This window comes from Telopea speciosissima, chromosome 9 (genome assembly GCF_018873765.1).
Source record: "Telopea speciosissima isolate NSW1024214 ecotype Mountain lineage chromosome 9, Tspe_v1, whole genome shotgun sequence".
In the NCBI taxonomy this organism is placed as follows: domain Eukaryota; kingdom Viridiplantae; phylum Streptophyta; class Magnoliopsida; order Proteales; family Proteaceae; genus Telopea; species Telopea speciosissima.
The window spans coordinates 27,826,611-27,838,163 of NC_057924.1; positions in this window are offsets into that span (position 1 = coordinate 27,826,611).

Here is an 11,553-nt window from a genome sequence, read left to right on the forward strand (position 1 = left end):
AAAATCTACATCGCATGACTCTGTCTCTATCATTCCTCCGTCGTGGTTTTTACTATACATGACATAGCCTTTCGAGCTATCAGAATACCTTATAAAGATATTCTTTTTAGCTCTAGGGACAAGTTTTCCAAACTTATGGGAGGTACTATGAACACAACCAGCACATCCCCATGGTCACAGGTGCCCCATAGTGGGCTTTGCGCCTTTCCACAATTCACAGGGAGTGGATGGAACTGACTATGATGGCACTCTGTTAAGGATGTAGGCAGTGGTCAAAAGAGCGTCCCCCCAAAAAGATATTGGGAGGTTAGACTGCACCATCATCGACCTAACCATGTCAAAAAGTGTTTTATTCCTTCGCTATGCTATACCATTTTGTTGCGGGGTGTGAGGAATAGTCAACTGCCTAGTGATTCCTTTTTCCTCACACAATTCTTTAAACTAGTCAGACAAATATTCACATCCTCGGTCAGTTCACAGAGTTTTTAAGCTCTTGCCTTGTTGATTCTCAACCTTTGCTACAAAGTGTTTGAAGAAATCTAATGCCTCATAGCGGTGAGAGATCAGATAAACATAATCGTATCATGAATAATCATTAATAAATATAAGGAAATAAGAAGCACCATGGCGTGCCTTCACATTCATTGGTCCACATATGTCCAATGGACAAGCTCTAGGGTCTAGGCTGCTCGGATTGCCTTTCTAAAAGGCTTCCGATGGGCCTTATCGGCCAAACAAGGTTCACACGTTGCAAGGTTGACCTTAACGATTGGGCCAAGAAGACCCTCTCTGGCTAATCTGGTCATCCTATCACGACCTATGTACCCTAGTCTAGCATGCCACACAATAGACTTTGAATCTTTATTAGTATCAATAATAAGAAATGAAGAAGAAACAACATGATTTACTAAATCTAATTTAATAAAACCATTCTCAAACAAATATTGTCCAAATAAAACATCATTTAAGTGTAACTACATCAAAAGACCATTAAAAACAAATGAATATCCTAAAGGCAAAAATGTTGTCACTGAAAGTAGCTTATGTTGGACTTCCGGTGCATATAACACATCATGAAGAAGTAACGTGCGCCCAGTGCGCAAAGTGAGCCGATAGGAACCAACTCCACGAACTACTTCACTTGTGCCATTTCCCATATAGATGTTTTGGCATCATCCAAAACTTTCCCATAATCTACGAACCCCCCTCGATCACGAGCTATGTGTCTTGTTGCTCCTGTATCCACAATCCAGTCAGATTGGGTATGGAACATGTGTACATACAAAAGTACAAGGCGAGTGGGATAGAAATGGCACCTACTTCGGCTCAGTGCAATCATGAGCAAAGTGCCCCATCTTCTGGCAGTTATAGCATTTGACCTTAGATAGATCTCTCTTGCTGCCACGGTTGCCTCGTTTGCACTTGGCGGATTTGCCTCCACTTGTGCAGCGTTTTGAGCTTGTCCTTGATTTCTCGTTTTCATTTGTCTCTTACGCTTAAACCCAGAATCTTACACTACTCCACTTGGGAGACAAAGGGCTTGTGTTTGGGTCGCCTCTAGGTACTCCGCCTCTAGTTTCACATGAGCGGCAATGTCATTGAAAATTTTGACATTCTCATTGTGTCCGAGAACTATTTTCGTTTGGGCCCAGGAATCAGGTAACCTCCTAATAACGGCTTGAACTTGCTGCTCATCGGTAAGGTTTACCCCAACATCATCTAATTTTCTTATCATGTCCTTCACAACCCTAAGGTGTGCAGTCATGGTGTGCGTAGGGTCCTTTCAGTATATCTCAAACTTCAAGTTCATGGCCCTCAATGTTAAACCTACCCCAGACTGACTGAAATTTTGCTTGAAGGACAGGAGCCTGAGACCAATCACCCAAACACACTGTGGTTAAATTCAGTGGAGAACCACCAAGGATGTCATCCAGTATCCCTATGAGAAGATGGGTTATAGACCCATGCAGCTGCTCTGTCCACAGCTTGATGTACAACTCCAACTCCAGGTAATCTCTCTCTTACCCAAATACATGGGGGCCACACCTGTTCAGATGTGTATTTGGTCTTGGATGGGGTATTGGTGGAGTGTCTAAGTGTTAGGCTTAACCCTTGTGCAAGTCCAAGGCAAATATAACAAAATTCCATTCTCTAGGCAATACACTGCGCAATTGACCCAAACGCCCAGAGTGTCTGAAACTGGTATTTTTTACTCCAGACACCTGGGAACCATGCATATAGCCTGTGAACACCCCCTAGAGGTAGATGGGAATTTTAGATACCATTACCCACCTCTGGAACCAAGTGGACCCCACCAATGCAGCTAGAATGGCCCTGAATGAACTCAAAAATGCATTCTTGGAAAGAGGGCTTATGGCCAAACAGGCCCTAGGTAATTCAAAGTTATAAATAGGAGGGGCCAGCCCTCCCATTTCGTTTTGCTGCCTCTACTGAAATAGAAAGAAAGAAAGAGAAGGAGAAGGAAGAAGAAGAGAAAGAAAGAGAAAGAGAAGGACGGATGAAGGGATCAAGGCTGATTTGGGCTTTGTTTTAGCTTCCATACAAGATCAAAGGTATGACTACAGTCCCTAAACACTACTGTCCATTATGTTAGTTTCCAGTTCTCATGTCAGAATGGTGTGTCTCTGACCAGTAGTGCTCAGAGCACCACCTGAATGCCTGGGGAAGCTCTGGATCTTGCATGCATGAGCATTGCATGCAAGATCTAACCATCTAATGAGTTGATCTGATGCTACTACTACACTAGAGATCAAGTCAGTCTCTGAGATGAGCTGCACTGCAGACTTGCACCCAGATCATGCTGTATGGGCATGGATCTCTGCATGCAAAGGGATTTCTTCATGCCTTAGCATAAGACCAGACTTGTTGTGAGTAAATACATGTAATTCATGCCTTGCATATAGCTAAAGCTGGATCCAAAGCCTGAGCTCAGCCATGACAGCCATTCTCTGTGCTGTCAGAGCTCACCCCAGCTTCCAAATGGGTAACCTGACCTCGAATCCATTAGGACCAATCCATTTAGCTCTATTTTAGGCCCACAATCATCCTAGTATCTTCCCTGATCGAAATCATGGCCAGGTTTGCAAAAAAATCCAAAAATCTGAGCTGATTCTTGTGTTAAACAGGCTCTGGGCGATGCACTGGGCGATTGACCCAAACGCCCAGTGAAACGCCCAGAGTTGTTGTCTGGGCTCAGATGTAAATTCTGCTCTTTGGACCTTCACCAATGAGTCTAGAGCCGCATGGGGAGAATGAAAATGACTAAAATACCCTTCCCCATTGGTCCTTGCTGTCATCCATACCTCGGATGCTCAAGTGGGCCCCACAGGGCCAGAAAACCACACACAGACCTAGTTTCACTTGGGCTGCTCACCCTTGCACTAGGTTATGAGGTTTATGGGGCCATGGTTAGGCAGACCATGCTGTGAAATACTAAGATAGGTGAACCCTGCATCTCTGGATGATGCACCGGGAGATGGACCCAAAATCCCAGTGCAAGACCTAGAGAATTCTATGTAATACCTATATATATGCAGAGTCAGTCCAATTAAACCTAGACCAACTCTAGGACACTAATATAATCTTAAACTTTGTTTGACATACTGTAATGATCCAGTTAACTAGGTTTTGACCCCGAGCTCGAGGAGCAGTGTCAGATACCGGTCGGGACCGAGCTGACTGCTGAGCAAGTGGGACTAGAACAAGGTGAGTGAAATTACACCGTGTGTGTAAATGTAACATGACTAACGAGTCATGACAAATATAATAATGCTATTTACTTTGTTCATTTATTTCAATTGCTTTATATTCTGTTAAATACTGAATACTTGACTGATGGATAATGAGAATGATCAATGATGTTTGTATGTGAACTGCTAGATTAGATGTCGTAGTCGGCTTGAAAATGAGGCTTGTGGTAGCCCGTAGAATGGGATGCGATTGACACCACCCGACTCATACTATGCCATATAGAATCCATTGGGCTAGAGTATCATCACCAGTGCTACAAACCCTTGCCAACAGGGGTTAAGGTGTTGGATGTCTGTGAGAGTACCTATATGAAAAAGAAAAAGGAAAAGAAAGAAAAAAGAAACAGAATTGCTTTGCACCGAAAAGGTGATTATGTGGCTAAATGCCAGCAAAAAGGATATGTTATATTGAAATGATGTTGGGTGCCTCATAGATTAATCCCCGAGGGCTGGTCGGGCTGACCTTGGTGACTGATGCGGGAGCTGATCGGTCCTCTCCGACAACTCAATGGGTGTATCGCGGGAAGAAGTTAAAAGCCCGCACCAGGGATACATGTATTGGGGATTGTAGTAGCACTTTCACCTACCTTAGCTGTGATGTTACGTGGCTAATATATAAAATGAACTACATTGCATGTAGGACTCATTTGGTTGTGCTTGCATGTGCATGCATGGTTATGTTTCATTCACGGGCTCAGTGGAGCTCACACTCTCTTGTATATTGATGAGCACATTTATGTGTGAAATCTTAGGGCATAAAACATATATTTTACCACATTGGACAGAGTTACTCGGTGCTTTCTTGTGCTTTTCAGGTTTTAGGTGAATTCTTGTGAAAATGGAGGAGATGATGCTAAGGAAATGTTTTTAAGCTGTTTAGAGGTGTTAATGGCTTGGATGCATAGCCCATCGAGTCAGCTTCGCAATGGTTCAAACGGCACTTGATTCCGAGTTGAAACGAAGAAGTTACGGCCGTTTCCATAACGAAGTGTGAAAATGGTCTGTAAGGGTTTATTTGTAATTATTGAAGTCAGACAGGGACAAAATGAAGCAAAAGTTCAGATGCCAGGGGTCTTAACGCAATAACCAAAAGTTATATTTCTTGTACCCGAAAGATTCCATTTGGAGGGCTCTGGACAGTCCAACTTCAACTTGAGATATCTTGGGCTCCTGAACTCCAAATTGGACGAAATTTGGATCTATTTTGGGTGATTTTTCGCAAGAAACACAATGGTGAGGCCTATATAAGCATCCCATGCTCCACATTTTTTGAAGGATAGAATGGGTATTTTATTTATTCTTGAAGGAATCCTAGTCATCACCCTTACTCTCTCTCTCCTCCGACTTCTCAAGGGCACTTCTGGAATTCTACTTGGGATAGATTTATTTTGAAAGATATTCTCTCACCTATGGAAAGTTGAAAAATCAAAGATGCTTTGATTTTATTGCTTGGAGAAGATATCTACAAAGAAAAGGAAGCACTTGTTAGAATTGGAAGTTTATTTTTTTAGAAATAGAAGGTCTATGTAAACAATCTTCTCTTCTTCTTCTTTCTATTTTTTTCTTTTTCCTTAAGATTCAAGGCATTGTAAAAGAGGAAGGAGAAGAGAATATTCTCTATTCTTAGGGAATATTTCTCCTACACTTCCCTCTTCTCTCTTCTCCTCTCTTCCCCTTATAAATACCCCTTGCCCTCTGGGTTGTAAGAAGTTAGTAGTTTTTTTAGTTCAGTTTTTTAGTTCAGTTTTTAGTTCAATTTTAATTCAGTTTTTTAGTGTAATTTTTACTTCATTCACTTAGTGAAATTTTCTCTTCTTTTCCTATTTTTGGCTTAAGTTCTTAGTTTTGATTTCAAGTTCTTAATTTTGATTTCATAAGTCTAGTTTAATGGTTGTAATAGTTTTAGTTTAAAGCTTCCTAGTCTAAGTTCCTATGTTGATGACAAGACATGGAGATTTAGAAGAGGAAGCCATGGTGAGTTTATTTAAGTATTCAAGCACATCAAGGTATCTCATTCTTTAAACCCTTAATCTCATTCTCCCTCTCCTCTATCTCTCTCTATCTTCTTCTTCTTCTCCCTCTATTTCTTTTATTTTTTTTTATAGGGTTGTGGTTTGTGGATGCACTTTTATTCCCTTATTCCTTTTTATGTGGTTATTATGTGTGGCTGTATTTTTATTCCTTTCAATTTGCGTTAGTCTGATAGGTTAGATGCTCATGTGTTAGGACGCCAATTTAATCCCTTAATTTTGTTAGATGCTTATGAGTTAGGATGCATTAATTTTCATTAATTTAATTATTTTAATTTAACACTTTAATTTGGTTCACTTTGCATTACTTTCAAGTTAGTTAAATAAAGTGGCGTATATCTCCTCGTATTCCCGTAGCTACGATTGACCCGTACGCTTGCGGTATTATTTTAACTCAAACAAGTTTTTGGCGCCGCTGCCGGGGAGATTATTGACCACTTTATTTTTTTTGATTTTTAAGTAATTCGAAGTGTTTTAGTTTCTTCTCTTTCTCCTCTTTCTTTTTAAAAAAAAAAAAAAAAAAAAAAAATTTTGAAAACCTCCTCTTGTTTCTTTTCTGTTTCAATAGTGTGCGCCCAATCTAAAGTCCTTCATATGCCCAAACCCAATCAATCTTGGTGCCCCTTGATTCGTTGGGTGGTTTGGATTGGCATGTGACTTATCTTTGGAGGTGACCACTCTTGATAACAGGAAAGCGACATAGTGAGAGCGTTGGAAACATAAACGTATAGTAGTCCTCCACCCTACATCAGAATCCATTTGGAGTCGCCCGTAGGTGGCTCGTGAAGACTATACGGGTTCCCTTGCTGTCAACCTATATGGCAACCTTACAGCTTTGGAACCATTGTTTCGATTTCTGAGGGATAGATACACTATCTACCTTGGGCTCCCTCTTGTTTTTAGTATTTTTTTTTTTCTTCTAGTCTTTTATTTTTCTTTAAACTTTTTTTTATGGGAGACCTCAATTTGGGATAGGTGGTTAATTTAGAATAATGGGAGATACACTTCCAAATAAGACTTTGGGGGAAAGATGGACCTATGCTAAGGCAACCATGATTTTGGAGGAAATGTTTAAACAGGTTAGGGAAGCCAAAAGTAGTGAGAGAGAGAACAATTTTGCACCACCCCAGTACAATTTTGCTCCCCAACCCAACTATGGGCTTTCGGGAAATTTTGATTGGTCACTTCCCCAGACAATCCATGTTATGGAAGGATGCCCTAATCTTTATGGGGGTAGCTATGGTGATGAGAATGTGAGTCCTCAATTTCAATACAATTCTTTTGGTACTTATAATCAAGGGTGGAGTGATCATCCCAATTTTTTGTGGGATCAATGGAATAACCAAACTGGACCACCCAATTTCCAATATCATGGTCAATTTGGTCCTCCAATGCCCAACCCTCCATTAAATCTCAATGTGCCACCTCTCCTTGAACCATATCACCAACCCCTTGAGTTTCAAAACATGAGTGAGGAGGCCAGACTGAATCAGCTTGAGAAATACATAGACCTTCTCACAACAGGCCAAAATGCCATGGAGAAGCAACTCTCTCAACTGATAACCATGGTGCAAGAGGAGGAAACAGGTACATTACCTAGTCAACCTGAACCTAGTCTATGCTACCAGATTCCTGTTCAGAATGAACCGCCCCATCCCCAGTTTAATGATATTGAAAGTCCACCACCCCAATTTGAGGTTAATGAGAGTCACTCCCAACAAGATGCTTTTCATGACAATTTATTTGTTGAGATTGAGTCTCCTAAAGATATTAGTGAAGCGAGGTTTGATGAGCTACCTGGGGAAGTCCACTTTTTGCCTGAAATTTTTGATTTTAGTGAGCCTAGTGAATTTATTGATTTAGAATCAGATTTTCATGATAACATAGAAAGCCAGGAAATTCGATCTCCCCCTCTCTCTTTGGAAAACTTAGATAATTGTCATTTTGAGGATTTCATTGTCTCACATGTTGATTTGTCCAAACCTCCTAGGTTTGACGATTTTATTGAGGAGGACAATGTTAGTCATAATGCCTTTCAAGCATATTCCCATGATCCTTATTTGGCAAACCAAGTTATGCAAATAGCCGATAGTTATATTGCTAGGATTGATTTGAGTAAACCTCCAATTTTTGATGATTATTTAGATGAGGTTATTCATAATCCTTTTTATGCTTATTGTGATCCGTTCTTGGTTGATTTTTCAAAGAATGACAGGTATTCTACATTGCAAATGGAAGAGAAGGAAAGGATTTATGGCCTGAGTTTTAGTGCCTTCATTTTCCACTGTCCCATGAGGACAGTTTTTTCTATTGGATATTTCTCAGTTGTGCTTAACTTTTATATTATTTCTCGTTTTACTAAAATTTATGGTCGAGTGTTTTCTGGGTCTGAAGCTATTTCTCCATTTATTGGTCATGGATTGAGATTTTTGTTGCTGCTCCTAGCACTTTTTGTAGAGCTCATCATTCTTCATGACCCTCTTTTTTATTATATCTGGTAAGCGCCTTCATCTCCTCCCTTGTCCTTATTTTTTTCTTTTATGCATGCATTGAGGACACTGCATGAATTAAGTGTGGGGGGGGATGTTAGGCTTAATTGGTGAATTTTGATTGTGACAATAGTTTGGTTTTGTGCATATGTCTCTTTGATTGCAAAGCGAGAGAAAGAGGGAATTAGGTGTCCTAGCATGCGAAATAATAAAAAATCCCTTTTCAAGGACGGTAATTGGTTTGTATCCGGTGAGAGGGATTGAATTGAAAAATATGAGCGTTATTTCATTTGATGGCTAGATTCGTCTATGTGTTTTATGGACTCTTTGATCTTTTGGCTAGTAGTTGAGACCAATTTGTTTGTGGCAAGGCAAGGCATGAAAGTGGAAGTGAATGAAAAAAAAAAAAAAAAAAAAAAACAGAAAAGAAAGTGGAATTCCTTGGGACTAAACAACGTGCCTCATGAAGCAGGGTGACTTGATCGAAATTCCTTGGAAGGAAACTCAAAAAAAAAAAAAACTCTTGCATCAATGTCTCAATGTCTTATGGATATATGCAAAAAGTGAAACTACCAAGTATTTGGGTGTCTGGTGTATGCTCCACCATGTCATTCAGAGAACAGTAGTGGAGTAGAAATAGAGTTTGTGGTTGAGAAAGAAAAAAACTTTTGCCTTAATGCCTGAAAAAAAAAAGTATGGTCAACATTACTCAATGCCTAAGTCTTTGGTTCCATCGATGCTATGGGGGGTTTACTTGAAGGTGAGTAGTGTTCAGAAAATATGAGGAGATCCCTTGAACTTAATGCATGCTTGTTACTTGAATTGATGTGGGGTGATAAAATTCAAGTGTGGGGGAACCTTTGGCTCCTTGATCTTTAGTTGAACACTTTTTGGGATTATGTGCACTGTCCTACTTATGCCATGATTAAAATTTGCAGCATTCATTTACAATTGAATTTTGGGTGTATATTCACTGCAAACACCCATGAGACAAAACTCATCCACTAGGGGTAACCTAGGGGTTTAAAGGTTTGTTGCACATGCTAAGTGCAACCGTGATTCCTACGAAAGTGAGTTAGGATTTTTGCATTCTAGGTTAGTTTTTCTTTTGTTTACTTGAGGACAAGTAACGTTCAAGTGTGGGGAAATCTGATGAGCACATTTATGTGTGAAATCTTAGGGCATAAAACATATATTTTACCACATTGGACAGAGTTACTCGGTGCTTTCTTGTGCTTTTCAGGTTTTAGGTGAATTCTTGTGAAAATGGAGGAGATGATGCTAAGAAAATGTTTTTAAAATGTTTAGAGGTGTTAATGGCTTGGATACGTAGCCCATCGAGTCAGCTTCGCAATGGTTCAAACGGCACTTGATTCCGAGTTGAAACGAAGAAGTTACGGCCGTTTCCATAACGAAGTGTGAAAATGGTCTATAAGGGTTTATTTGTAATTATTGACAGTCGGACAGGGACAAAATGAAGCAAAAGTTCAGATGCCAGGGGTCTTAATGCAATAACCAGAAGTTATATTTCTTGTACCCGAAAGATTCCATTTGGAGGGCTCTGGACAGTCCAACTTCAACTTGAGATATCTTGGGCTCCCGAACTCCAAATTGGACGAAATTTGGGTCTATTTTGGGTGATTTTTCGCAAGAAACACAATGGTGAGGCCTATATAAGCACCCCATGCTCCACGTTTTCTGAAGGATAGAATGAGTATTTTATTTATTCTTGAAGGAATCCTAGTCATCACCCTTACTCTCTCTCTCCTCCGACTTCTCAAGGGCACTTCTGGAATTCTACTTGGGATAGATTTATTTTGAAAGATATTCTCTCACCTATGGAAAGTTGAAAAATCAAAGATGCTTTGATTTTATTGCTTGGAGAAGATATCTACAAAGAAAATGAAGCACTTGTTAGAATTGGAAGTTTAATTTTTTAGAAATAAAAGGTCTATGTAAACAATCTTCTCTTCTTCTTCTTTCTATTTTTTTCTTTTTCCTTAAGATTCAAGGCATTGTAAAAGAGGAAGGAGAAGAGAATATTCTCTATTCTTAGGGAATATTTCTCCTACACTTCCCTCTTCTCTCTTCTCCTCTCTTCCCCTTATAAATACCCCTTGCCTTCTGGGTTGTAAGAAGTTAGTAGTTTTTTTAGTTCAGTTTTTAGTTCAATTTTAATTCAGTTTTTTAGTGTAATTTTTACTTCATTCACTTAGTGAAATTTTCTCTTCTTTTCCTATTTTTGGCTTAAGTTCTTAGTTTTGATTTCAAGTTCTTAATTTTGATTTCATAAGTCTAGTTTAATGGTTGTAATAGTTTTAGTTTAAAGCTTCCTAGTCTAAGTTCCTATGTTGATGACAAGACATGGAGATTTAGAAGAGGAAGCCATGGTGAGTTTATTTAAGTATTCAAGCACATCAAGGTATCTCATTCTTTAAACCCTTAATCTCATTCTCCCTCTCCTCTATCTCTCTCTATCTTCTTCTTCTTCTCCCTCTATTTCTTTTATTTTTTTTTATAGGGTTGTGGTTTGTGGATGCACTTTTATTCCCTTATTCCTTTTTATGTGGTTATTATGTGTGGCTGTATTTTTATTCCTTTCAATTTGCATTAGTCTGATAGGTTAGATGCTCATGTGTTAGGACGTCAATTTAATCCCTTAATTTTGTTAGATGCTTATGAGTTAGGATGCATTAATTTTCATTAATTTAATTAGTTTAATTTAACACTTTAATTTGGTTCACTTTGCATTACTTTCAAGTTAGTTAAATAAAGTGGCGTATATCTCCTCGTGTTCGACCCGTAGCTACGATTGACCCGTACGCTTGCGGTATTATTTTAACTCAAACATATATGTTTTTGTTAGATGATCCTACAGATGGATGTTTTAGTGGCAGGGAGGCTCATCTTGCTGAGACGGGCCATGGTTATTATGACTGTGTTGGTGTGGACCCGACCGGAGGTCATACCTCTGGTACGAGTCTTTTTTGTGATAGTTGATGAGGACCCGTGATGGGTGGACAGCGGACTCTACTTCTGACCGTGGGATTCTTTTTGGTTGTAGTAAGGGATCCCCTTTTATATAGCTTTATTTTGGGGCTCGGGTTGCTGTGCCCTGTTTATATTTTGTAAAGCTTGGTTGGAGAGAGAGTTGGGACTGCTGATGAGAGAGAGGAAGAACTGGTACAATGGTGATTGTATATATATATATATATATATATATATTTTGTTTTCTTTAATGTTTAATGTAAATATTAGTCTCTG